The sequence below is a fragment of the Danio rerio genome, chromosome 1 (assembly GCF_052040795.2).
Source record: "Danio rerio strain M-AB ecotype USA chromosome 1, GRCz13ab, whole genome shotgun sequence".
Lineage (NCBI taxonomy): Eukaryota > Metazoa > Chordata > Actinopteri > Cypriniformes > Danionidae > Danio > Danio rerio.
Genome location: NC_141021.1, coordinates 54,878,819 through 54,905,670, shown reverse-complemented (window position 1 = coordinate 54,905,670; position 26,852 = coordinate 54,878,819). Strand labels below are relative to the sequence as shown.

The 26,852-nt window shown below is 37.0% G+C and overlaps 1 long non-coding RNA gene across 1 annotated transcript in view; it reads right to left on the bottom strand.

The window, feature by feature from the left end:
- si:ch211-217k17.8 overlaps positions 1 to 26,852 on the bottom strand; it is a 76,901-nt gene that overhangs the window by 7,793 nt on the left and 42,256 nt on the right. Inside the window, exons 33-40 of the long non-coding RNA XR_015477294.1 lie at positions 18,120 to 26,797; positions 17,969 to 18,030; positions 17,733 to 17,890; positions 13,733 to 15,957; positions 13,548 to 13,609; positions 11,863 to 12,026; positions 11,627 to 11,752; positions 1,785 to 1,802 (exon numbers count right to left, since the gene is read on the bottom strand). This is a non-coding gene — a long non-coding RNA (si:ch211-217k17.8). The remainder of the gene's footprint in view (positions 1 to 1,784; positions 1,803 to 11,626; positions 11,753 to 11,862; positions 12,027 to 13,547; positions 13,610 to 13,732; positions 15,958 to 17,732; positions 17,891 to 17,968; positions 18,031 to 18,119; positions 26,798 to 26,852) is intronic.

Below are 26,852 nucleotides of genomic sequence, written 5' to 3'. Positions count from 1 at the left end.
CATCTCAAAACTTTTTTTATATTTAGGTTTTACATTTTAAAGATAGACAATTCACAACAGCTGTTTGACATTTTTTTTTGCAAATTCTACAAATTAAATTAACTAATCAGGGAAAGAAAACTAAAGCAACAAATTCCTTTACATCATAGGTCTCAAACTAAATTCCTGGAGGTCCACAGCTCTGCACAGTTTTGATCCAAACCATCTATAGGTGTTAAAAAGAGTCATGAACACCTTCATTAGTTGGATCAGCTGTGTTCAGTCAGGGTTGGAGCAAAACTGTGCAGAGCTGTGGACCTTCAGAAATTGAGTTTGAGATCTATGCTTTACATTATCTTCCATTAATACAAACACTATTTACAGAACTAGCTTGCCCGTTATAAAAAATCTTTACTTTTAGCCCTGTATAAGACTAAAATTTCACTGATAATGGTCTTAAAAAGTCTTAAATTTGATTTGAAGAAACCTACAGAAATCCTGTGTAAGCATTTCCATGGCACAAAAGTTATTATTTTTTTAATAATAAAAAAAGGTTCTTAGGCTTTGCTCACACAAAAAAAGGAGCTGATTACTGAACATTTACTTGGAAAACTATAATTGGTCTTCAATGACATAATAGCTAAATTAGAAATTTGGCTTTTACCGTCCTTATTTTTGTAAGTGTATAGTTGCAACACAATCTCATAGCAATTTGTACCTTTTTGATTTAGTGGTTTATTCATATGAATTTGACAATTTCATTTGTACAATTTAGTATTATTTGCTTATCCCCCAATTAAGGTTGGCTTTTCGGGTGGGGTTTGGTGCCACACCTCCTTTTTAAAATTGTACATTAGCCACTAAACTGACAAACATAAAAAAATTTTGTTTCCTTGATGTTTGTCACTTTCTAATCAGCATCAAATTGAATTGAAATTGATCTGTAAATAGAATATCATTTTTATAGCTGCAGTTTTTTGTTATTGCTTAAATAATCTTACCAGGTATGTTTTTTATAAAATATATTCAACTCAGTACACAGACTTCTGACATTTTTGTTGACACAAACTTTGATTTTAGAATATTATTACTGTACATACTATTGCTTTTTATGCCGGTAAAAAAATATTATATGATCCTGATCTATTATATGATCATATCTTATAATATCATCTTATGTAGTCTTATTATATTTATCCTCATATAAAATATTATACTGTATAATATGTTAATAAATTGATATTATATAATATTAGGATTTAATATTGTCCCTATTGCTGTATCCAACTACTTGTATATAATATAATATAATATAATATAATATAATATAATATAATATAATATAATATAATATAATATAATAATAAATTGTGGCATCACAAAAGAAAAATGTACCTTTATTTTTATACTGCATTTTCTAATAAATTAAATTAGGATTAATACATAAACAGAATATCATTCTCTTGCATCTGTTTCTTGAAAATGCTTAAATATTCTGACCACGTATATTTCTTTCATTTTATTCAATCAACTCATTACACAGACTACTACAGTTTTCTGACAAAAGACAGAATCTGTTAAAATTTTTGCTACATTTTACAAATTTTCAGTTAAATAAAATGATATAAAATCATTTAATAATGTCTCTTGACATTTTGAGGTAATTAATATAATATAATATAATATAATATAATATAATATAATATAATATAATATAATATAATATAATATAATATTCATTCATTTTCCTTATATATAAAAGTGTAATTAACACACATATATTAAGTGAAATAAAATGTACTTACCGGTCTTTGAGAAGATATTTTATACCGAACACCCTTATTGGTAATCCGCTGTGGCCTCAGTATCTATTAGTAAAGTCCTGCTGGTTATTCTGTGCTGCAGTTTTCCACCTTTCCTGAAGCACCTGTGGTGCTGCTCTTAAATACCACCCAATGACGTCCAAATCGTGTTTTTCCTGAATGATATGCACAGATAGCACAGTCGCCGTGACGGTATGTGTGTGTTTTGTATTGTGACTAAATCGAAGAATTGTCTGGTATGCTCAAGCAAAATGTATTCATAGAAACCATTAGATAACCTGATAAAATCCCATAATAATTTCACATTTTAATTTGATAGTTTTTTTTTTAAATCAATATTTATTCCCCTCTAATTACACAGTATTTTAAATCCATCCCAATTTTGCGAAACAATTCTTACACATGTTTAATCGACATTAGGATAAATATTTGTGAGGAAAAAATGGAGAGTTTAGATGCAAAAACCTCTAAATGCCGTCTAAAAAATTTTTTTATCAGGCTCCTGAAAGTAGGATCAGTAATATCACTTTTATGGCAAAGAATAATTCCCTTTTGCTCTTTAAAGATAAATAACTCAACATAAACAAAAGAGGCTGAGAAAATGTTTAATTTTCATTGGAAATTTCAGACGGTACTTATTATAATAAATATTTAACATCTATTACAAAGCCATAACCAGTTCATCCATAACAGCCAAAAAAAAGCTGTTTTAACGAATTAGCCTACTTAAATGTGTAATGACTAAACTATGAACCGATTATCATGCAGAGAGTTTCTTTTTAAGGAACATGCGTCAACTGATCATGACTACTAAACATAAGGGATGTCAAAAGAAGCCAACACAAAAGGCACCAGGTTTACCGGAGCATTCCTGACATTCCTCACACATTCACAGACCCTTTGGCGATTGAACTGGTCGGTGAAGTATCTGTGATGAATAGATAGCACAGATATATATAGCTGTACATATATAAGATGTATATTTATGACCCTTATAATATCTGACAGATATAACTTGTGATTATGGCTGGAAAATAAGCGGGTTTCCGAGCAAAATGCCGACATTCGTAAACTCTTAAACGGCTAATAATTGAAGTGAATATATTTATTTAGAAAATCCATAACATGAAAGTAAGATTTAGACAATTATTCGTATAATAATGCGGACAGTGTTTTGATTAACTTGATTTATTAATGAACTCCCTAAAAACGCGTGTCTATTTTAAAAGAATATTCTTCAAATGAGTTGGCCAATAAAAAGTCTAAATCACAAAGGAGGCGTTGAATCACATTAAGATGCTATTCAAAACGCCAGTAAGTTATAAGTGGGCTATAATAAAAACCTAAGTGCGTTCATTTTATTTTAAGTGTCATCCCCTTAGAACGTCAAACGAAGTAAGTTGTCATTCTTCTCATTACAATCAAGTCTACGTAATGAATAAGCTATGGGCGCGGTGGGTGGTACAGGTAAACACCCTGCACACTGATGCAACACTTTTTTCTTAACTCTAGTGATGTTGTGAGATTTTTTCGATAAACAACTCTACGCAAGAAAGAATGAAAAGACGTGCATTTGAAAAGACATTGTGCCATAGTCATACCAACCTTTATGTAGGCTACCTTAACCTACGTAATTGGGCAAACATGATGTTTAATTATTAGTTGATTATGAATAACAGCAGATTAAATGAATTATTTATTTATTTTTTGCTAGACTATCAGACCCGTAGCCAGCCGGGTGAAAGGTAGTTCCTTTTTCTTAAAATATGGACCTTTTTGCAGTTATTAGCTTAATGTTCTATTTAATTATGAGGTTTAAATAACTTTTTGCTGCATTAGCTTGTCACATCAACCGCATTTTTATGTACCAAAAATATTTCCTAAAGATTTAGATGAAAAATAAATATGAGATAATACATATTTTTCAAATGCAAATGTATTACGTCATATATAGCCTATCATTAGAAAGTTGGGATGCTGTTCAAGTTTTAAAATAAAAACTAGCTTATTGTCATTTAGGCAAACACAAACTGGCCAGCACATTCAATCAGGCTGAAGCAACAGCCAGAGGATTCTGCTTAATTGGTCTCAAAGCCTTTTGGTTATTTTCACAATTTATTATGACATATTAGTCAAAATAGCAAAATTAGCTAGTGTGTGGGACATTTTCTGGACCTTTGTCAGTGTGGGTGAGTCTTACCGAAATCATATGTTGGACTCTAATAAACGGATATGTGATATAATCTATGAACTGTTCTCCTCTCTCTGGACAGAGGGGTTCGGGTGGTTCGAAACACCCTCCCCTCATTGACAAAGGTCCAGAAGTTGTTCTATTTTGAATGATATGCCATCATAAATTGTGAAAATAACCATCGATGAAGGCTTTAAGACCAAGGGGAATCCTCTTTTGGCTGTTGCTTTAGCGTAACTGAGGACATTTGAATGTGCTGACCGGTTTGTGTTTGCCTAATAAATGACAATAAGCTTTGAATTTAAAACTTGAATAGCACCCTTTTTCTAATGATATGTGATGTAATACATTTGTAAGTAAAAATAATATTATTCTTTTTTTCCATTCTAAATCTTTAAGAAATGTTTTTGGTACATCAACAATTGTGCTTGATGAACACCCGACAAGCTAATCCAGCAAAAACAGTGCTTAAAATGTTTAAACCTCGTAATTAAATAGAAAATGAGGCTATAATTGCAAAAGGTCCACATTTTGAGGAAAAAAAGAACCACCCCTTTCATCAGTCTGGCTATATCGTTATGATCAATTTTCCATTTGTCGCTCGTGTTAATTATAAACCCATAATCATGATTTTTTTGTGCCTATTTATTGCAACATAGAACTGACCGAAATCCCGTATTAACAAGTAATGCTTTCTTCCCTGTTCCTGGATTAAAAATTACAACACATATCATACTGCAGTCTAGTTCGACCAGGAAATTGTCAAATAAGTAATCAAGCAGGATAGCCTACTTTTTATGTTTATTTCTTACTGTTAAAATATTGTTATTTTATTATTATTATTTTTTATTTCGTTGTCTTTTTGTATAAAATAATAATAATTATAAATATATTAATAATAAATATAGCATAATAATAGTTGGCTCCTCACAGCATTAAGGTCGCTGGCTCGAGCCTCGGCTGGGTCAGTTGGCATTTCTGTGTTGAATTTGAATGTTCTCCCCGTGTTGGTGTGGGTTTTCTCCGGGTGCTCCGGTGTCCCCCACTGACCAAAAATATGCGCTATAGTGAATTGAATAAACTAAATTGGTATGTGTGTGTATGGGTGTTTCCTATCTCTGGGTTGCAGCTAAAAGGGCATCCGCTGTGTAAAACATATGCTGGATAAGTTGGCGGTTCATTCCGATGTGGCGACCCCTCAAGAATAAAGGGACTAAGGGAAAAAGGGAATAATAATAACAGGCATGATAATAACAATAAAAAAATATTCAAGCAGCATACTTTTTAATCAGTGTTTTAAAATGTTTTAAAGCAAGACGACACTAGATGAGAGCAGGTGCAGGACATGACGTATTAAATACCTACGAAAGATTCAGAGAACAATAGCGCTATCTACTGGCGAACTTGTAAAGTGCACTTACACATTTAAATAACGAAATAAATAGCTGAGCAATTATGAACTAATTTTAGTTTTGACCTTTCGATATAAAATGACTTAGTGTTACTTCTTTACCAAACCATTTTTTTTAAATTGCTGTTATATTACTCCTCAGGTGATATACAGTACATATTTGCTCAATACAGTAGTATTTTCATTTCAACTGTAAATCTTAGGGTTAATAATTTATTCACATTACTATATCCATATAAAATAGTTTATTAGTGATGCTGCTTAAGCAGTCTGTAATGGTTATAACCCATAAAATAGTTTTGTTCCCATAAAATTATTTATATTCATTCATTTTCCTTTGGCTTAGTTCCTTTATTAATCAGGGGTCACCACAGTGGTATGAACTGCCAACTTTTCCAGCATATGTTTTACACAGCAAATGCCCTTTCAGCAGCAACCCAATGGGAAACACCCATATACTCTCATTCACACACGCTGTGTATATAAACACGGGGAAAACTCCACACAGAAATGCCAACTGACCCAGCTGGGACTCAAACCAGCAACCTTCTTGCACTGAACCACCGTGCTGCTTATATATGCATGCACAAAATATATATTTTTTCTTTTTTCTTTATCATTTTATCGATTATTATTAATACAATAGCATATTATAGCAGGATTAATGATTATATTATTTTATTTATCTTCAGTCATTTTTCTCTCATGGCATATTGAAAATTCTAATTAAGTATAAAAGGCATTTTTAATTTAACATGGTTGAGTCCATGCAAGTTTTTTCTTGGACACTGAATTAGAGAACAAAAGTCAGTTAATGAAATAGAAAGGACTGTAAATCTTTTCCGACCTAATGTGACCCATTCTTTTGAGCTCTTTTAAGAGATATACTTATATATAACCAGCAGAGGGCAGGATTGAATTTACTATGAGTTGAATACGCCTCTAAGTTTAGTTTCTCACATCAACGTGACAATATGCACCTGTATACACTTAAAATAATGACACTATAACACGTTGTTAACTCAACATCTGTAATTTCTTTCCAAAAATATATAACTTTTTTTATGGAGGACTTTACACTTTTATCAGATCCATTAATTAAACAGTACAGCGTTTAAGTACAGTGATTAAAATCAGATTTTTCGAGAAATTATATTCCAATAAATCCAGAAAAATAAATTTCATAGAGCTAGTAAAAGCATACCAATTTCATTAAAAATTTATTTTAGCTGATCACAAGCTTTATTATACTCTCTCAATATATACTCTATTATACTATTATAGTCTCTTCTTAGTATAATAAATTATCATTTGTAATAAGAAAAGACTAAAAAGATCACATAGAAGCCCCATTTAAAGAGCATTCAGAGAGAGATAAAGGGATTCTAAAATTATCTGCTGAAAACATGATTGGTTGCGCAATGTTATTCAACAGCAAGGAATGTGACTGCGCGACATTCTGAAAATGGGTGTTTTATTTACCACTGATTGTATCTTCTTCAACTTAAATCGTTTTTATAAAGCAATCTGTCAGCACCGAATAATACAGAGACGTGAAATCGGAAGAATGTTAAAATAGCAGTATCCCTCATAGTGATTTAAAAAGTTGCTTGTGTCAACAATACTAAGTTTTATTAAAAAGAAATGCTTTGGCAAAAAAAAAACCCTGCATAATGTTACAGGCAGAATTTATTTCACTCTTGAACAATAAGAGGACGTGCGTAGTTATAAAAAGCAACACGGTTATGTAAGATGTCTCCTGTATACCTTCAAATTAAATCTCCAGTCATTTTAGAACACGTGCATGATTATTGAAGGAGATCTATTATGCCCCTTTTTACAAGATGTAAAAGAAGTCTCTGATATCGCTAGAGCATGTCAACATTGGGATGTAAAAATATGGGACAACAATTAGCTTCAAATGAATACATAGGAAACAATAGACAATATCGACATTAAAATAAGCATTCATTCATTCCTTTTCTTATCGGCTTAGTCCCTTTATTAATCCGGGGTCGCCACAGCTGAATGAACCGCCAACTTATCCAGCACATTTTTACACAGCGGGTGCCCTTCCAGCCACAACCCATCTTTGGGAAACATCCACACACACACACACACTCGTACACTATGGACAAGAGCCTACCCATTTCGCTTGTACCGCATGTCTTTGGGCTGTGGGGGAAACCGGAGCACCCGGAGGAAACCCACGCAAACGCAGGAAGAACATGCAAACTCCTCACAGAAATGCCATATGAGCCGAGGCTCGAACTAGCGACCCAGCAACCTTCTTGCTGTGAGGCGACAGCACTACCTACTGCACCACTTTGTCACCATTAGAATAAACAGTTTAGCCAATTAAAATCAATGTCCTATACTAGAGGGGTGCACAAACTTTTTCTTATGAAAGGCCAAAAAGCAAACTTGATCGATGCTAGTGGGCAGAGAGTAAATATAGCTGTCATTGGTATATTTTCAATTATTTTGTAAGTGAAGTTTATTTATAAACTAATTTCGAGAGTATCACGTGCTTATGATTGACATATGATTGATATTAGGATTTCCTCTATTGGGCTGCACGGTGGCCCAGTGGCTATCACTGTTGCCTCACAACAAGAATGTCTCTGGTTCGGGTCTTAACCTTGTCAGTTGACATTTTAGTGTAAAGTTCATGTTCTCCCTGTGCTCGTGTGGGTTTTCCTTAGGTTCTCCAGTTTCCTCCCACAATCCAAAACATGGTGGTGGTTTGGGTTCTCGAGATCTCTCTGAGCTCAAACTTCCCTCTTGCCCTGCAAACAGGAGGGAGCCTCGGGCTCGAGGATCGTATGACCTCAAGGCTCTCTCCACCATGCTAAACAAGCTTTACTACCAATCATCAGCCAAGTGTGAGCACTTTAATATTTAAAAATAACTAGAAAATGTTGTTTTATATTAACTAAAGTGCTTTTTTGACATTTTGTGACTACAGAGTTAAGTTGTGTGTCCTAAAACTCCTGACACTAGCCCCTTTCACACATACAGACCTTTCCGGAAAATTACCGGCAATTTTCCGGAAAGGTTGTATGTGTGAACAGGTCCTTTTTGAAAATACCGGTAAATTCGTTCTGGCTATTTTCCGGAAAGAGAAGTTGTAACATTACCGGCAATTTGCCGGAATGCTGCGCTGTGTGAATGCAGAAGGAAGATTGCCGTAATAAGCGCGTGCGCGTCTAGAACGTGCTGACGTGAGACGTCTGCTTTAGCCAATCACAACTGTCAGATGCATTTACGTCCGCGCGGTTTATGAGAATAAAAGCCTTTGAATATTTTTCCAGACACATTTAGCTGCTAGAAGTTAGTCAGATCACGTTTATATGTTCTTCTTAATGCCAACCGTGTAAATAATCATCGATGAGATGCTTATGACAAGCCGTTGTTTGTTTACCTTAAAGCTTTGTGTGTGCCTGCGAAACAGCCTGTGAGCGCCTGCACACGCACATATTATGAACATCTCGACATGCGAAAGTGATCCTGCGAAAGTTGTTCACAATATTGATCATCCGCAGAGTTTGTAATTTAGTCAAATGTTTACAAATACAAGCGCAGCCGTTTAAAGCTCATTTCTGGTTAATGATGTCAGAATTTACCGGTATTTTGGAATGGATGTGTGAATGCTCTTTTCCGGAAAATTTCCGTAACGTCCGTGCCTGTGAGAACAGCGCTTTTTTGAATATACCGGTAAAGTCGTTCCAGAAATTTTCCGGATATTTACCGGTATCACTGTGTGAAAGGGGCTACTATCTTCAGCAGAAATATTGTAAAAAATTAGAATGGCGGATGGCTGCTTTTCACTTAGGGCTATTTATAATTATGAGGGAGAGATTGTTAATAATGGATGCCGGGGATTTCCCCTTCTGATGAAACTTACAAAGGGAGAATGTCAGTCAACCTGTTTCTGCAGACTGTTTTTATGAGGTGTAATAAAAAATGGAATTAATATATATTTTAATTATTAAAAGCTGGTTATATTCACGCACTGTTGCCACACAATTGTGTTTAAACCTCTTATGAAAGTCAATCAAAAATTCAAAGTGATTTAAAACTGAAGTAAAATAATCACTTTCATTATAATGTTTGCAGCATTTAATAGCTTATTTTGATTATATGTTATGATTGTGATTATAAAAGGTGACATTTAAAGGTTTGTTCCATAACTTATATTTACCACTGACAAGACCAAATTGCATGTCATAAATCACAAATGACAAATCTTTAAGTTTCGAGTCAAGTTTGTAATGCAAGCAAGCAAGAAAGACTGGTCATGGCAGATGTTCAGCTTCTAACAACTTAAGCCCTACAGAGAGTAAGTTTAGGATTGACAGTACTTAGCGAAGATAATATTAAAAGAAACACTATTTGATTCTGTTTGTTGAAGATAATGCTTTTAAAACAAAGTAAGTCACTATAAAATACATTAAACATGACATTAAACATATTTTACTCAGAATGATATGTCAAGTATGTCAAAAAGAGGGTTTCAGCTAGGGCTGCATGATATTGTAAAAATCTGATATTGTGGTATTAAATTTTTTCTGCGATAAATATTGCGATATGAATACCGTTTCACAAGTTAATTTTAATAGCGATTGCTTTCTGGGGAGTCTAGCAGTGTTCATGTATAGAAAGTGAATAACCACAATCGAAAAAAAAATGTGTCATCTTGTTTTCAATCCAAATATTAACAAATTCTTAGAGCAAGTAGAAATATAGCTTGGTGTTCACCATCAGAAGAAATAAGTCACAATTAAGAGACTTTCCTTAAAACAATCAAAATTATTTGTTGGTGGGTAAGTAAAATAATCTGGTTTTTACTTTAAAATGTAGATATTTGGACTAGAAACAGGGCAAAAATTTAAGTTTGAATTTTGCATAAATTATATAATTCTGTACAGATACAAAGATTAAATTAATCCGTAGCTCCTCCCCAACTATAATTCAGACTCAACATTGGATATCTTTGTGATGTGAATATTATTCTAGCCTTCATAAATTTTTTTTATTTGAAATATATTAAATTACACTTAAACAAGTTCCTTTTCGAAATTAATGGCTCCATATTTCATATTCTTTAAATTTTTAATAAATTAGAATGTTTCCTGTTTTAAGTTTTTTAATGATTATCATGCAATTTGATTAACAAAAAATGCTAAATTAAGGTCGTCATGAAACTGGAATTCGCTACCAATCAATACTGAAATTTTAAAAACGTTAATTTCACGCTAGCATTTGAGCGATGTTGACGGTTTTTACATTTCAGTACCAAAGGGTACTGAATTCCAGAATCGACACAACCCAATACTAAATGTAATTCTTATTTATATAGTATCTAAAATATTCCTTCCATTTAAATAGATCAATCATTCATTCATAGCTAATTTAATTCACTTTTACCGCCTGTGTTTGGACTTAGGGGAAAAGCGGAGCACCTGGAGGAAACTCGCACCAACACGGGGAGAACATGCGAACTTCAAAAAGAAATGCCAAAAGGTCCAGCCGGGGCTCAAACCAGAAACCTTCTCGCTTTGAGGCGACAGTGCTAAGCACTGAGCCACCGTGCCACCTAAATAGATCAATCAATTACATTGAAATTCATTGAAACCTTAAAATTAAGCTATAAGAAGCCCTGACAAAGTATGTTTGCAAAGGAAAACATCATACACAGTTTTTTTTAATAACATTAAGATTTTATTTAAATTAACATAAATATCTTGTACATTTTGAATAAATATACATACTTTTTGTAGCTTAACACCAACGTCATCTCCAAATTTCTTGTGCAAATATATATTAAATCCTTTATTTGTTTATAAATAATCTCCGTTTTACACAATTCATGCCATCTCAATAAATATATTGACCTGATTATAATACCATCTCTTATTATTAACACATACTAGACAAAGAAGAGTTATAAATAGTCTTTAACCAGCAGACAGATGATTAAAAGCGTTACATCTAAAATACTTTCCTGAAAAGGACAACAGTAGCATTAATTTTAACAAGCTGCTGTTAAATAAATAAATTGTGCTCTTGACAATCAATTCAAGTTTTAAGCTTACATTTATATTGCAATTGCCTTATTTTTATAGCATGCTAAGAACTGTAATTAATACATAGAGAGAAAGAATATAACATGCTACTGAAATCCTTCCTGAACATAGTTGATTTATTCTTATGGCATCTAAAAGAAAAACCTTAATATTTTCGCCAAAATAATGAACCATGTTACTTGTTGCAAGCTTGATTCAATCTTTAATCCGCTTGACGCTGTGGTTATAAGAGTTGTAGGAGCTGCGGTTGTAGCAATGACTGTAAGAAAAAGATGAACACATTAGATTAGACTCATTAGACAAAATGTAAGGTCTGCTTTCCTTTCATTCCAGCCCAAATGCCATGTATGTTTAGAGGTTCAAACATACCTGAACCGTTGACTGAAACCGTTTGAGGATTTATGTTGAGTGGACTGACCACTCCTGTTCCCACTGCTGCCAGTAGAGTTTCTGATATCTCTTGAACTGTTGGGGATTGCTCAACTACTGTGGTGTTGAAGAGGAGTTGTGTCTTTGTGACGACTGACCCTCGGCTGGAAAACATAAAAGAGTGTCAAACAGGATTCCTTAAAGGACTTGCTTTAGAAATAGGCTCAATATCACAGCAGGTGCAATGATAATTTGCAGCGCCTGAAAATAGCCCCGAGTTATGTAACTTTTAAATGTCTTTGTGGTTGCAATGTTGCTTATATTGCTGATACTCAGGCACTGTGTAATATCATTGTTCTGGCTACAACCATGGTATGGCAGCAAAGTTAATTAAATATTAAATGTGAATGAAAGTATAGTTACTATTATTCTCAAGCATAATTGTTTCATTCACATTTAACCACAGAGCATCTTAAAACTAAAGAATTTTGGAAACAAAATATTTAAAATGAATAAATAATTTAAAAATACAGTCAAAAAATTGGTATTAAAAAAAAAGAAAGCCACGATTCATCAGCGAATCACTTGTATGTCAGCTTATAGACAAACCAGCTGATCTTTGTGGCTTTGAAACTCTCCAGTGTCCCTGTATCTGTGGTTTCGCACAGTAAACACAGTGGTGAGTTTGGTGAACTGATGACCTTCACAGTCATTTCTGTTGCGCACATGAACACAATGGCAAATCAGCGCTATTTAAGAACACGCTTAAATGTTAGCGGGAAATGGATGTTTTTAAAATATCAGTATCGATTGTGGGGTTTTTTCAATTTATTAACTATTTATTATAATATATATTTATATTATTTATATATTTTTATATTATATATATATATATATATATATATATATATATATATATATATATATATATATATATATATATATATATATATATATTATTAAATCACTGTTTGACATATAAGAAAAAATCATTATCGCAATAATAGCATATGCTATATCCAGAGTTTTTATAAACTAATTTCAAAAGGATCACACGCTTGGGATGTAGATTGTGCCGTATTAACAGTCACATAGCTATCATTCATTAATTTATTTTCTTTTCAGCTTAGCCCCTTTATTAATTAGGCGTCGCCACAGCAGAATGAACCGCCAACTTGTCCAGCATATGTTTTACGCAGCGGATGCCCTTCCAGCTGCAGCCCATCACATCATAAACCAATCAGATAAATGGAATATACAGAAAAATTACATGAAATATTAGGTCATAAAAATTTACTCAAGTCCTGGAAAAGTCAAGGATTTTTTGTAGAAAAAAATATGTATGAACCCTTTATTGTTAATGCGAGACCAGCCATGGCCAATCATAAGCAAATGATCCTATTAGTTTATAAAACGTTCTCTGTATATGGATATTGCATATACGATTATTGCGATAATATTTTTCTGATTTGTCGTTCAGTGATTCAATGAGCTATGCTAAACTAAGCTAAAAGTGCTCCTGCTGGGCCTGGAGATTTGCCTAAACAGGCCAAAACTCCAAAAATGTCAAATCTCTTCTATTAAACTGAAGTGCAGTTGTAAAATTAGTCTATTTACAAAAAAAAAAAAAAAGTGGAGTATTTATTTTAAGAAAAATTATTACGACAGCATAATTCTGCATTTACCTGAAACCCAACACAATCACTTCGATGAAACCAGGATATTTGGCTCTGTAGATTGGGTCAAGCTGTAACAGAGAATGAGACCTTAATGAGAATTCATACATTTTTTTATGAAATTGCATTGATTGCTGTTGATTTCCCTATCTATTATAGGGGAAAACCATTTATGTCATTGTACTTGAACTTACCTCTGCTGTGACCAGCTGAACTCTCTTCTTGTAAACCTGAGAGGTTTGATCATCGAGTTCCACTGTATATACATCATAAGAGTGGAACACCAAAAATGTTATATACACCGGTATTTTTGGTATAGATGTAGTTGTTGTAGTAGTAGTTGTAGTAGTAGATGTTGAAGTTGATGATGTCACTTTAGTTGTGGAAGTCGTTGAGGGTGTTGTTTTAGTTGTTGTTGTGGTTGCTGATGTAGTTGTTGTAGCTGTTGTTGTTGGTGTTGTTGCTGCTGTTTTAGTTGTTGGCGTTGCTGCTGTTTTATTTGTTGATGTTGCTGGTGTTGTTGCTGTTGTTGTATTTGCTGTTTCTGTTGTTGTAGGTGTTGTTGCTGTTTCTGTTGTTGTAGGTGTTGTTGCTGTTTCTGTTGTTGTAGGTGTTGTTGCTGTTGTATTTGTTGTTGCTGCTAATGTTGTAGTTGTTGTTGGTGTTGGTGTAGGTGTTGTTACAGTTGTATTTGTTGTTCTTGCTGGTGTCGTAGGTGTTGTTACTGTTAGTGTAAGTGTTGTTGTTATATTTGTTGTTCTTGCTGATGTCGTAGGTGTTGTTGCTGCTGTATTTGTTGTTCTTGCTGTTGCTGTAGGTGTTGTTGCTGTTGGTGTATGTGATGTAGTTGCTGTTGTATTTGTTGTTGTTGCTGATGTCGTAGGTGTTGTTGTTGTATGTGTTGTTGTTGCTGATGTATTTGTCGTTGCTGATATCACAGGCATTGTTGCTGGTGGTATGTGTGGTGTTGTTCCTGCTAAAATATTTGTTGCTGGTGCTGAAGGTGTTGTTGTTAGTGAAGGTGTTGTTGTTGCTGCTGCCGATGCCGTAGGTGTTGTTGTTGGTAAATGTGTTGTTGTTGCTGTCGTATTTGTTGTTGCTGATGTCACAGGCATTGTTGCTGGTGGTATGTGTGGTGTTGTTCCTGCTAAAATATTTGTTGCTGGTGCTGAAGGTGTTGTTGTTAGTGAAAGTGTTGTTGTTGTTGCTGTTGTATTTGTTGTTGCTGATGCCATAGGTTCTGTTGTTGGTGTATGTGTTGTTGTTGCTGTTGTATTTGTTGTTGCTGATGTCATAGGTTCTGTTGTTGGTGTATGTGTTGTTGTTGTTGTTGTATTTGTTGTTGCTGATGTCATAGGTGTTGTTGCTGTTGGTATTTGTGTTGTTGTTACTGTTGTTGTATGTGTTGTAGCTGATGTCATAGGTGTTGTTGCTGTTGGTGTATGTGTTGTTGTTACTGCTGTTATATTTGTTGTTGCTGATGTCATAGGTGTTGTTGCTGTTGGTGTTTGTGTTGTTGTTACTGTTGTTGTATTTGTTGTTGCTGATGTTGTAGGTGTTGTTGCTGTTGGTGTATGGGTTGTTGTTACTGATGTTGTATTTGTTATTGCTGGTGTCGTAGGTGTTGTTGCTGTTGGGGTATGTGTTGTTGTTGTATTTGTTGTTGTTGCTAATGTTGTAGGTGTTGTTGTTGGTGTATGTGTTGTTGTTGCTGTTGTATTTGTTGCTAATATCATAGGTGTTGTTGCTGTTGGTGTATGTGTTGTTGTTACTGTTGTTGTATTTGTTGCTGGTGTTGCAAGTGTTGTTGTTGTTAGTGACTGTGTTGTTGTTGCTGTTGTATTTGTTATTGCTGATGTCAAAGGTGTTGATGCTGTTGGTGTATGTGTTGTTGTTACTACTGTTGTATTTGTTGCTGGTGTTGCAAGTGTTGTTGTTGTTAGTGAATGTGTTGTTGCTGTTGTATTTGTTATTGCTGATGTCAGAAGTGATGTTGCTGTTGGTGTATGTGTTGTTGCTTCTGTTGTAATTGCTGTTGTTGTATGTGTTGTTGCTTCTGTTGTATTTGTTGTTGTTGCTGTTGTTGTAGGTGTTGTATTGGTTGTTGCTGATGTCATAGGTGTTGTTGTTGCAGGTGTTGTTGGTGTATGTGTTGTTGTTACCGCGGTTGTTGTTGTTGTTAGTGTATGTGTTGTTGCTGTTGTGTTTGTTGTTGCTGATGTCGTAGGTGTTGTTGTTGGTGTATGTGTTGTTGTTGCTGTTGTATTTGTTATTGCTGATATCATAGCTATTGTTGCTGTTGGTGTATTTGTTGTTGTTGTTGTTGTTGCTGCTGTTGTATTTGTTGTTGCTTCTGTTGTTGGTGTAGGTGCTGTTGCTGCTGTTGTAACTGTTGTTGGTGCTGTTGTTGCATTTATAACTGTAAGAAAAAACAATCAAATTAATTAGGAAGCTATAAGCCATATTCCCCATTCATATTAATAGCAACTTTAATAAGCAGAGTTAAATATGTAACATTTTGCTAAGTAAAATACACTTAGCTAACACAGTGGTTGCTAACTTCAGTATTTGGGTAGCTATCTGCTTACTATCTTAAGGTGTAAAAAATAAAATAAAAAGACAAAATTTGCAATGTGGTGTGATCCTATGACTAAGATATATAGTATAGGATAGTCTTGTACTTGATTAACTCTAGTTATCGTAGACCCCGATTTATATTCAAGTGTTTTCTCCAGCTAGAGATGAAATAGCTGGTGTTTGACAAATCATACATTTCTGGTTATTCCTATTGCTATGATCAGCTGTTCCTCTGTTTTGAGTTATCAATGCTGTTTTGAAAAAATGTAAAGATGATTGAATCCTCATTGTCACATGATGCAATTGTAATAGACGTGTTATTCTTGTGTGTGGCATCATACTTATATTCATAAGACAAGAGCTAGATAAGATTAGCCTATACATTATACAGGGCTCGAAATTAACCTTTTTGCTTGGTATCACCGGTCCTCCTAACTTAAGAAATTTAGGCGCATCAGCCAAAATTTAGTCACACTTATAAGCACTGTTACTACAAGTTTTTTTACAAACATGTTAATTGCATTTGAAATCAACACTAATCAAGCTAACAAGCAAAAAATATATATTTATATGCAAGCGTGAGGAAAATATGTCTCAACGAAATCCCGTTATCACAAGAAAATAGATTTTTATAACATAACTGAGTGACCAAAAGGTACACAGGACGCACATTGGCCCTGCACACACTGCTTGACATGAATGAATCTGTTAACGGTATAACTGTGCTGTTCTCACGGGTGCTGTCTGATATTGCACTGATGTTTTTGACATATACTGTAACTTATTATATGCATATGTCATGTTAATAGCAGTACTTTTTTATGAGTAGCAATATTAATTTACTCAGTGTAAGCCCGTTTGCGTTGGTGTACGTGGTGTTAAATTTTACATATAACTGCCACTTTCATGGCGGACAGCATCTGGCGATTGAATGAAGGATTAAACAGAAGCTCTCGTGCTAGATGTGGCAAACAGTTACCTAAAAATTCCATCCCACAGACTTTTCATAGCGGACTTGAAGCCAATAGAAGTCTTTTAAAGTGTAGATGGTGGATTCAAATTTAGCTCATGATCACTAGTAAGATGTGTCATTGATGCCATGGTTTCTGAAAGAAAATCTGTCAGTGTTATCTTCATTCTCATCTTCAGCGCTTTACAGTTTTTCGCGGTAGTAGCTCTCTCTGTCATCCCAAGCCAGAAGGCATTGACTGAGTGATTGACAGCTGATATTTCAGTGCTAGAGCAGTGGTGGGCCAATAAGAAGAGCGCGAAGGCGGGGCAAGCATTGCGGACTTGGCTTTGTTTACTGCAGCAAGTTGACATGACAACTGTTTTAAACCATTCCTGAACGCTGCGTTTTGTGTTTCAAGTGCAGAGATGCAGTCTGCGTGAATGTCTCCCGAATGTGGTGAACATTTTGCAGTAAAAACTGGTCGCATACAACAATTTTTTGCACTCGCACACATGCTCCCAAATATATTTTGAAGTCGCATAGGTAAAATTTCGGGCGCATATGCGACCAAAATGGTCGCAATTTCGAGCCCTGGTATATACGAACAAGGCTACTGAACAAATAATGCACCGTTTTGTCAGTATTTATGCATGTTTAAAACTCACCTGAACCATTGACTGAAATTGTCTGAGGATTTATGTTCAGTGGGTTCACACTCCCATTTGTCACGGCTGTCATAAGAGTGTCTAAAATCTCCACCACTGATGGACCCGATTGTGAGGAGTTGAAAGCTAGTTGTGTTTTTGTGACGACTGAGCCTGGCCTAGAATACATAAAAGATTGTTAAGATTTCTTAATGAACTAAATGGAAACATTCAGCACTGCAACATTGCATATTTACCTGAAACCTAAGACAATCACTTCAATGAAGGATGGATATTTGGGTCTGAAGACTGGGGTAAGCTGTAACAGAGGAAAATTGGTGGTCACAACCATAAACGCGGATGTTTAATGTACTCTAGCAAAACCTTGTCTTAGGGATGGTATCTCACCTGGGTTTTAACAAGATGAACTCTGTCCCTGTAATTCTGAGAGTTTGAATCATTGAGGTCAGCTGTAAATGTGTCATAAGAGTGGAACACTAGATCCGTTAGATACGCAGGTATTTTTGTAGTTGTGGTAATGGGTGCTTTAGTTGGGAATAGTCTTGTGATTATTGTTGTTACATCAGAGATTGAAGCAGTGTTTAAAGAGGGAGTCACTGAAGCGAAAACAGAAGTTGTTCTACTTGATTCTGTGCCTATTCCACCACTTGTGATAGTTGAGGTGGCTGCTGACAGTTCCTTAGTTGGTGATGTGGGCATTGTAGCTGTTGTAAGAGTTTTATTTTCAAAGGCTGTTGTGGACAAAGCGGCCAAGGTCAGAAGAGTTGTGGCAAGTGTTTCACCAGTAATGGATGGGGAGGGCTGTGTTGTTGTTAAAGAAGATACTTTTACAGTAGTGGTATATGTTTCAACCGTGGAGGACTCTGTTGTTGTTGTAGATGCTACTTCGGTAGGGGTGTATGTTTCAGCAGAAAATGTCATAGAGGCCTGTGTTGATTTTGCAAATGTTACTTCTTCAGTAGTGGTGGGTGTTTCAGCAGGAGTTGTGGTGGACGAATCCGTTGTTGTTGTTGTAGTAGATGTTAATTCTTGAGAAGTGGTGGATGATTCAGCAGGAGTTATTGTGGAGGGCTTTGTTGATGTAGTAGATGTTTCTTCGAAAATTGTTGTCGAGGGTTCTGTTGTCATAGTAGATGTTACTGCTTCAGTAGTGGTTGATGTTTCAGCAGGAGTTGTGAATGGCTCTGTTTTTATAGTAGTCGTTTCTTCTGCAGTAGTTGTGTATGTTTCCTCAAGTGTTGTCATGGATGATGTTACATATACAGTGGTGGTGGATGTTTCAGCAACTGTTGTTGTGGAGAGCTCTGTTGTTGTTAATGTATCTTTTTCAGTAGTTTTGGACATTTCTGTAAGAGATGTTGTGGAGGCCTCTAATGTTGTTGTAGATGTTACTTCTGCAGCAGTGCTGGATGTTTCTTCAAGAGTTGTTGTGGAGGGCTCTGTTATTGTTGTAAATGTTTCTTCAAGAGTTGTCGTAGAGGGCTCTGTTGTTGTTGTAGATGTTTCTTCTGCAGCAGTGGTGGATGTTTCTTGAAAAGTTGTCGTGGAGGGCTCTGTTGTTGTTGTAGATGTTTCCTCAAGAGTTGTCGTGGAGGGCTCTGTTCTTGTTGTAGATGTTTCTTCTGCAGTGGTGATAGATGTTTCTTCAAGAGTTGTTGTTGATGGCTTTGTTGTTGTTTCTTCAAGAGTTGTTGTGGAGGGCTCTGTTATTGTTGTAGATGTTACTTCTGCAGTAGTGGTGGATGTTTCTTCAAGAGTTGTCGTTGAGGGCTCTGTTGTTGTTGTTGTTGTTTCTTCAAGAGTTGTTGTGGAAGGCTCTGTTGTTGTTGTAGTTTCTTCAAGAGTTGTTGTTGAGGGCTCTGTTGTTGTTGTAGATGTTTCTTTAATGGTTGTCGTGGAGGGCTCTGTTGTTGTTGTTGTTTCTTCAAGAGTTGTTGTGGAGGGCTCTGTTGTTGTAATAGATGTTACTTCTGCAGTAGTGGTGGATGTTTCTTTAAGAGTTGTTGTGGAGGGCTCTGATGTTGTTGTTTCTTCAAAAGTTGTTGTGGAGGGCTCTGTTGTTGTTGTATCTTCAATAGTTGTTGTTGAGGGCTTTGTTGTTGTTGTTGTATCTTCAAGAATTGTTGTGGAGGGCTCTGTTGTTGTTGTTTCTTCAAAGGTTTTCGTGGAGGGCTCTGTTGTTGTCATAGAGGTTACTTCTGCAATGGTGGTGGATGTTTCTTCAAGAGTTGTCGTGGAGGGCGCTGTTGTTGTAGCTGTTTCTACAAGAGTTGTCGTGGAGGGCGCTGTTGTTGTAGCTGTTTCTACAAGAGTTGTCTTGGAGGGCTCTGATGTTGTTGTTTCTTCAAAAGTTGTTGTGGAGGGCTCTATTGTTGTTGTTGTTTCTCCAAGAGTTGTCGTGGATAGCTCTGTTGTTGTTGTTTCTTCAAAAGTTGACGTGGAGGGCTCTGTTGTTGTTGTTGTTTCTTCAAGAGTTGTTGTTGAGGGCTCTGTTGTTGTTGTTTCTTCAAGAGTCGTTGTAGAGGGCTCTGTTGTTGTTGTGTATTCAAGAGTTGTCGTTGAGGGCTCTGTTGTTTTTGTTTCTTCAAGAGTTGTTGTGGAGGGCTCTGTTGTTGTTGTTTCTTTAAGAGTTGTCGTGGAGGGCTCTGTGGTTGTTGTTGTTTCTTCAAGAGTTGTCGTGGAGGGCTCTGTGGTTGTTGTTGTTTGTTCAAGAGTTGTTGTGGAGGGCTCTGTTGTTGTTGTTGTTTCTTCAAAAGTTGTCGTTGAGGGCTCTGTTGTTGTTGTTGTTTCTTCAAGAGTTGTCGTAGAGGGCTCTGTTGTTGTTGTTTCTTCAAGAGTTGTCGTTGAGGGCTCTGTTGTTTTTGTTTGTACAAGAGTTGTTGTAGAGGGCTCTGTTGTTGTTTCTTCAAGAGTTGTCGTGGAAGGCTCTGTGGTTGTTGTTGTTTTATCTTCAAGAATTGTTGTGGAGGACTCTGTTGTTGTTGTTGTATTTTCAAGAGTTGTTGTGGAGGGCTCTGTTGTTGTTGTTGTATCTTCAAGAATTGTTGTGGAGGGCTCTATGGTTGTTGTTGTTTCTTCAAGAGTTGTTGTGGATGGCTCTTTTGTTGTAGAAGTTTCTTCAAGAGTTGTTGTGGAGGGCTCTGTTGTTGTTGTTGTTTCTTCAAGAGTTGTTGTGGAGGGCTCTGTTGTTGTTGTTGTTTCTTCAAGAGTTGTTGTGGAGGGCTCTGTTGTTGTTGTTGTTTCTTCAAGAGTTGTCGTGGAAGGCTCTGTTGTTGTTGTTTCTTCAAGAGTTGTTGTGGAGGGCTCTGTTGTTGTTGTTTCTTCAAGAGTTGTTGTGGAGGGCTCTGTTGTTGTTGTTGTTTCTTCAAGAGTTGTTGTGGAAGGCTCTATGGTTGTTGTTGTTTCTTCAAGAGTTGTCGTGGAAGGCTCTATGGTTGTTGTTGTTTCTTCTAGAGTTGTTGTGGAGGGCTCTGTTGTTGTTGTTTCTTCAAGAGTTGTTGTGGAGGGCTCTGTTGTTGTTGTTGTTTCTTCAAGAATTGTTGTGGAGGGCTCTGTTGTTGTTGTTGTTTCTTCAAGAGTTGTTGTGGAGGGCTCTGTTGTTGTTGTTGTTTCTTCAAGAGTTGTTATAGAGGGCTCTGTTGTTGTTGTTGTTTTATCAAGAGTTGTTGTGGAGGGCTCTGTTGTTGTTGTTTCTTCAAGAGTTGTCGTGGAAGGCTCTATGGTTGTTGTTGTTTCTTCAAGAGTTGTTGTGGAGGGCTCTGTTGTTGTTGTTTCTTCAAGAGTTGTTGTGGAGGGCTCTGTTGTTGTTGTTGTTTCTTCAAGAGTTGTTGTGGAGGGCTCTGTGGTTGTTGTTGTTTCTTCAAGAGTTGTTGTGGATGGCTCTGTTGTTGTAGAAGTTTCTTCAAGAGTTGTTGTGGAGGGCTCTGTTGTTGTTGTTGTTTCTTCAAGAATTGTTGTGGAGGGCTCTGTTGTTGTTGTTGTTTCTTCAAGAGTTGTCGTGGAGGGCTCTGTTGTTGTTGTTGTTTCTTCAAGAGTTGTCGTGGAAGGCTCTATGGTTGTTGTTGTTTCTTCAAGAGTTGTTGTGGAGGGCTCTGTTGTTGTTGTTGTTTCTTCAAGAGTTGTTGTGGAGGGCTCTATGGTTGTTGTTGTTTCTTCAAGAGTTGTTGTGGATGGCTCTGTTGTTGTAGAAGTTTCTTCAAGAGTTGTTGTGGAGGGCTCTGTTGTTGTTGTTGTTTCTTCAAGAGTTGTTGTGGAGGGCTCTGTTGTTGTTGTTGTTTCTTCAAGAGTTGTCGTGGAAGGCTCTGTTGTTGTTGTTTCTTTAAGAATTGTTGTGGAGGGCTCTGTTGTTGTTGTTGTTTCTTCAAGAGTTGTTGTGGAGGGCTCTGTTGTTGTTGCTGTTTCTTCAAGAGTTGTTGTGGAGGGCTCTGTTGTTGTTGTTGTTTCTTCAAGAGTTGTTGTGGAAGGCTCTATGGTTGTTGTTGTTTCTTCAAGAGTTGTCGTGGAAGGCTCTATGGTTGTTGTTGTTTCTTCAAGAGTTGTTATGGAGGGCTCTGTTGTTGTTGTTTCTTCAAGAGTTGTTGTGGAGGGCTCTGTTGTTGTTGTTTCTTCAAGGATTGTTGTGGAGGGCTCTGTTGTTGTTGTTGTTTCTTCAAGAGTTGTTGTGAAGGGCTCTGTTGTTGTTGTTGTTTCTTCATGAGTTGTTGTGGAGGGCTCTGTTGTTGTTGTTGTTTTATCAAGAGTTGTTGTGGAGGGCTCTGTTGTTGTTTCTTCAAGAGTTGTCGTGGAAAGCTCTATGGTTGTTGTTGTTTCTTCAAGAGTTGTTGTGGAGGGCTCTGTTGTTGTTGTTGTTTCTTCAAGAGTTGTTGTGGAGGGCTCTGTTGTTGTTGTTGTTTCTTCAAGAATTGTTGTGGAGGGCTCTGTTGTTGTTGTTTCTTCAAGAGTTGTTGTGGAGGGCTCTGTTGTTGTTGTTGTATCTTCAAGAATTGTTGTGGAGGGCTCTGTTGTTGTTTCTTCAAGAGTTGTTGTGGAGGGCTCTGTTGTTGTTGTTGTTTCCTCAAGAGTTGTCGTGGAGGGCTCTGTTGTTGTTGTTTCTTCAAGAGTCGTTGTGGAGGGCTCTGTTGTTGTTGTTGTTTCTTCAAGAGTTGTTGTGGAGGGCTCTGTTGTTGTTGTTGTTTCCTCAAGAGTTGTCGTGGAGGGCTCTGTTGTTGTTGTTTCTTCAAGAGTCGTTGTGGAGGGCTCTGTTGTTGTTGTTGTTTCTTCAAGAGTTGTTGTGGATGGCTCTGTTGTTGTTGTTTCTTCAAGAGTTGTTGTGGAGGGCTCTGTGGTTGTTGTTGTTTCTTCAAGAGTTGTTGTGGATGGCTCGGTTGTTGTTGTTTCTTCAAGAGTTGTTGTGGAGGGCTCTGTTGTTGTTGTTGTATCTTCAAGAATTGTTGTGGAGGGCTCTGTTGTTGTTGTTGTTTCTTCAAGAGTCGTTGTGGAGGGCTCTGTTGTTGTTGTTGTTTCTTCAAGAGTTGTTGTGGAGGGCTCTGTTGTTGTTGTTGTTTCTTCAAGAGTTGTCGTGGAGGGCTCTGTGGTTGTTGTTGTTTCTTCAAGAGTTGTTGTGGAGGGCTCTGTTGTTATTGTTGTATCTTCAAGAATTGTTGTGGAGGGCTCTGTTGTTGTTGTTTCTTCAAGAGTTGTTGTGGAGGGCTCTGTGGTTGTTTTTGTTTCTTCAAGAGTTGTTGTGGATTGCTCTGTTGTAGTTGTTTCTTCAAGAGTTGTTGTGGAGGGCTCTGTGGTTGTTGTTGTTTCTTTAAGAGTTGTTGTGGATGGCTCTGTGGTTGTTGTTGTTTCTTCAAGAGTTGTTGTGGAGGGCTCTGTTGTTGTTGTTGTTTCTTCAAGAGTTGTTGTGGAGGGCTCTGTGGTTGTTGTTGTTTCTTCAAGAGTTGTTGTGGAGGGCTCTGTTGTTGTTGTTGTTTCTTCAAGAGTTGTTGTGGAGGGCTCTGTTGTTGTTGTTGTTTCTTCAAGAGTTGTTGTGGAGGGCTCTGTGGTTGTTGTTGTTTCTTCAAAAATTGTTGTGGAGGGCTCTGTTGTTGTTGTAGTTGTTTCTTCAAGAGTTGTTGTGGAGGGCTCTGTGGTTGTTGTTGTTTCTTCAAGAGTTGTTGTGGAGGGCTCTGTTGTTGTTGTTGTTTCTTCAAGAGTTGTTGTGGAGGGCTCTGTGGTTGTGTTTGTTTCTTCAAAAATTGTTGTGGAGGGCTCTGTTGTTGTTGTTGTTTCTTCAAGAGTTGTCGTTGAGGGCTCTGTTGTTGTTGTTTCTTCAAGAGTTGTTGTGGAGGGCTCTGTTGTTGTTGTTGTTTTTTCAAGAGTTGTTGTGGAGGGCTCTGTTGTTGTTGTTGTTGTTTCTTCAAGAGTTGTCGTGGAGGGCTCTGTGGTTGTTGTTGTTTCTTCAAGATTTGTTGTGGAAGGCTCTATGGTTGTTGTTGTTTCTTCAAGAGTTGTTGTGGAGGGCTCTGTTGTTGTTGTTGTATCTTCAAGAATTGTTGTGGAGGGCTCTGTTGTTGTTTCTTCAAGAGTTGTTGTGGAGGGCTCTGTTGTTGTTGTTTCTTCAAGAGTTGTCGTGGAAGGCTCTATGGTTGTTGTTGTTTCTTCAAGAGTTGTTGTGGAGGGCTCTGTTGTTGTTGTATTTTCAAGAATTGTTGTGGAGGGCTCTGTTGTTGTTGTTGTTTCTTCAAGAGTTGTTGTGGAGGGCTCTGTGGTTGTTGTTGTTTCTTCAAGAGTTGTTGTGGAGGGCTCTGTTGTTGTTGTTGTATCTTCAAGAATTGTTGTAGAGGGCTCTGTTGTTGTTTCTTCAAGAGTTGTCGTGGAAGGCTCTATGGTTGTTGTTGTTTCTTCAAGAGTTGTTGTGGAGGGCTCTGTGGTTGTTGTTGTTTCTTCAAGAGTTGTTGTGGAGGGCTCTGTTGTTGTTGTTGTTTCCTCAAGAGTTGTTGTGGAGGGCTCTGTTGTTGTTGTTTTTTCAAGAGTTGTTGTGGAGGGCTCTGTTGTTGTTGTTGTTGTGTCTTCAAGAGTTGTCGTGGAGGGCTCTGTGGTTGTTGTTGTTTCTTCAAGAGTTGTTGTGGAGGGCTCTGTTGTTGTTGTTGTATCTTCAAGAATTGTTGTGGAGGGCTCTGTTGTTGTTGTTGTTTCTTCAAGAGTTGTTGTGGCGGGCTCTGTTGTTGTTTCTTCAAGAGTTGTTGTGGAGGGCTCTGTTGTTGTTGTTGTATTTTCAAGAATTGTTATGGAGGGCTCTGTTGTTGTTGTTTCTTCAAGAGTTGTTGTGGAGGGCTCTGTTGTTGTTGTTGTTTCTTCAAGAGTTGTTGTGGAGGGCTCTGTGGTTGTTGTTGTTTCTTCAAGATTTGTTGTGGAGGGCTCTGTTGTTGTTGTTGCATCTTCAAGAATTGTTGTAGAGGGCTCTGTTGTTTCTTCAAGAGTTGTTGTGGAGGGCTCTGTTGTTGTTGTTTCTTCAAGAGTTGTTGTGGAGGGCTCTGTTGTTGTTGTTGTTTCTTCAAGAGTTGTCGTTGAGGGCTCTGTTGTTGTTGTTTCTTCAAGAGTTGTCGTGGATGGCTCTGTTGTTGTTGTTTCTTCAAGAGTTGTCGTGGATGGCTCTGTTGTTGTTGTTTCTTCAAGAGTTGTTGTGGAGGGCTCTGTTGTTGTTGTTGTTTCTTCAACAGTTGTTGTGGAGGGCTCTGTTGTTGTTGTTTCTTCAAGAGTTGTCGTGGAAGGCTCTATGGTTGTTGTTGTTTCTTCAAGAGTTATTGTGGAGGGCTCTGTTGTTGTTGTTTCTTCAAGTGTTGTCGTGGAAGGATCTATGGTTGTTGTTGTTTCTTCAAGAGTTGTTGTGGAGGGCTCTGTTGTTGTTGTTGTTTCTTCAAGAGTTGTTGTGGATGGCTCTGTCTTTGTTGTTTCTTCAAGAGTTGTTGTGGATGGCTCTGTTGTTGTTGTTTCTTCAACAGTTGTTGTGGAGGGCTCTGTTGTTGTTGTTGTTTCTTCAAGAGTTGTTGTGGAGGGCTCTGTTGTTGTTGTTGTTGTTTCTTCAAGAGTTGTCGTGGAAGGCTCTATGGTTGTTGTTGTTTCTTCAAGAGTTGTTGTGGAGGGCTCTGTTGTTGTTGTTTCTTCAAGAGTTGTCGTGGAGGGCTCTGTTGTTGTTGTTGTTTCTTCAAGAGTTGTCGTGGAGGGCTCTGTTGTTGTTGTTGTATCTTCAAGAATTGTTGTGGAGGGCTCTGTTGTTGTTGTTGTTTCTTCAAGAGTTGTTGTGGAGGGCTCTATGGTTGTTGTTGTTTCTTCAAGAGTTGTTGTGGAGGGCTCTGTTGTTGTTGTTGTATTTTCAATAATTGTTGTGGAGGGCTCTGTTGTTGTTGTTGTTTCTTCAAGAGTTGTTGTGGAGGGCTCTGTTGTTGTTGTTGTTTCTTCAAGAGTTGTCGTGAAAGGCTCTATGGTTGTTGTTGTTTCCTCAAGAATTGTTGTGGAGGGCTCTGTTGTTGTTGTTGTTTCTTCAAGAGTTGTTGTGGAGGGCTCTGTTGTTGTTGTTTCTTCAAGAGTTGTCGTGGAAGGCTCTATGGTTGTTGTTGTTTCTTCAAGAGTTGTCGTGGAGGGCTCTGTTGTTGTTGTTTCTTCAAGAGTTGTTGTGGAGGGCTCTGTTGTTGTTATAGATGCTCCTTCTGCAGTAGTGGTGGATGTTTCTTCAAGAGTTGTTGTGGAGGGCTCTGTTGTTGTTGTTGTTTCTTCAAGAGTTGTCGTGTAGGGCTCTGTGGTTGTTGTTTCTTCAAGTATTGTTGTGAAGGGCTCTGTTGTTGTTGTTTCTTTAAAAGTTGTTGTGGAGGGCTCTATTGTTATTGTAGATGTATCTTCAAGAGTTGTCGTGGACGGCTCGTTTGTTGTTGTTGTATCTTCATGAATTGTTGTGGAGGGCTCTGTTGTTGTTGTTTCTTCAAGAGTTGTCGTTGAGGGCTCTGTTGTTGTTGTAGATGTTTCTTCTGCAGTTGTGGTGGATATTTCCTCAAGAGTTGTTGTGGAGGGCTCTGTTGTTGTTGTTGTAGCATTTGATGATATTTCTGATAAAAGGACATGTTGATTAGATTCGTTTGAATTTAACAAGGCTTTGACAAA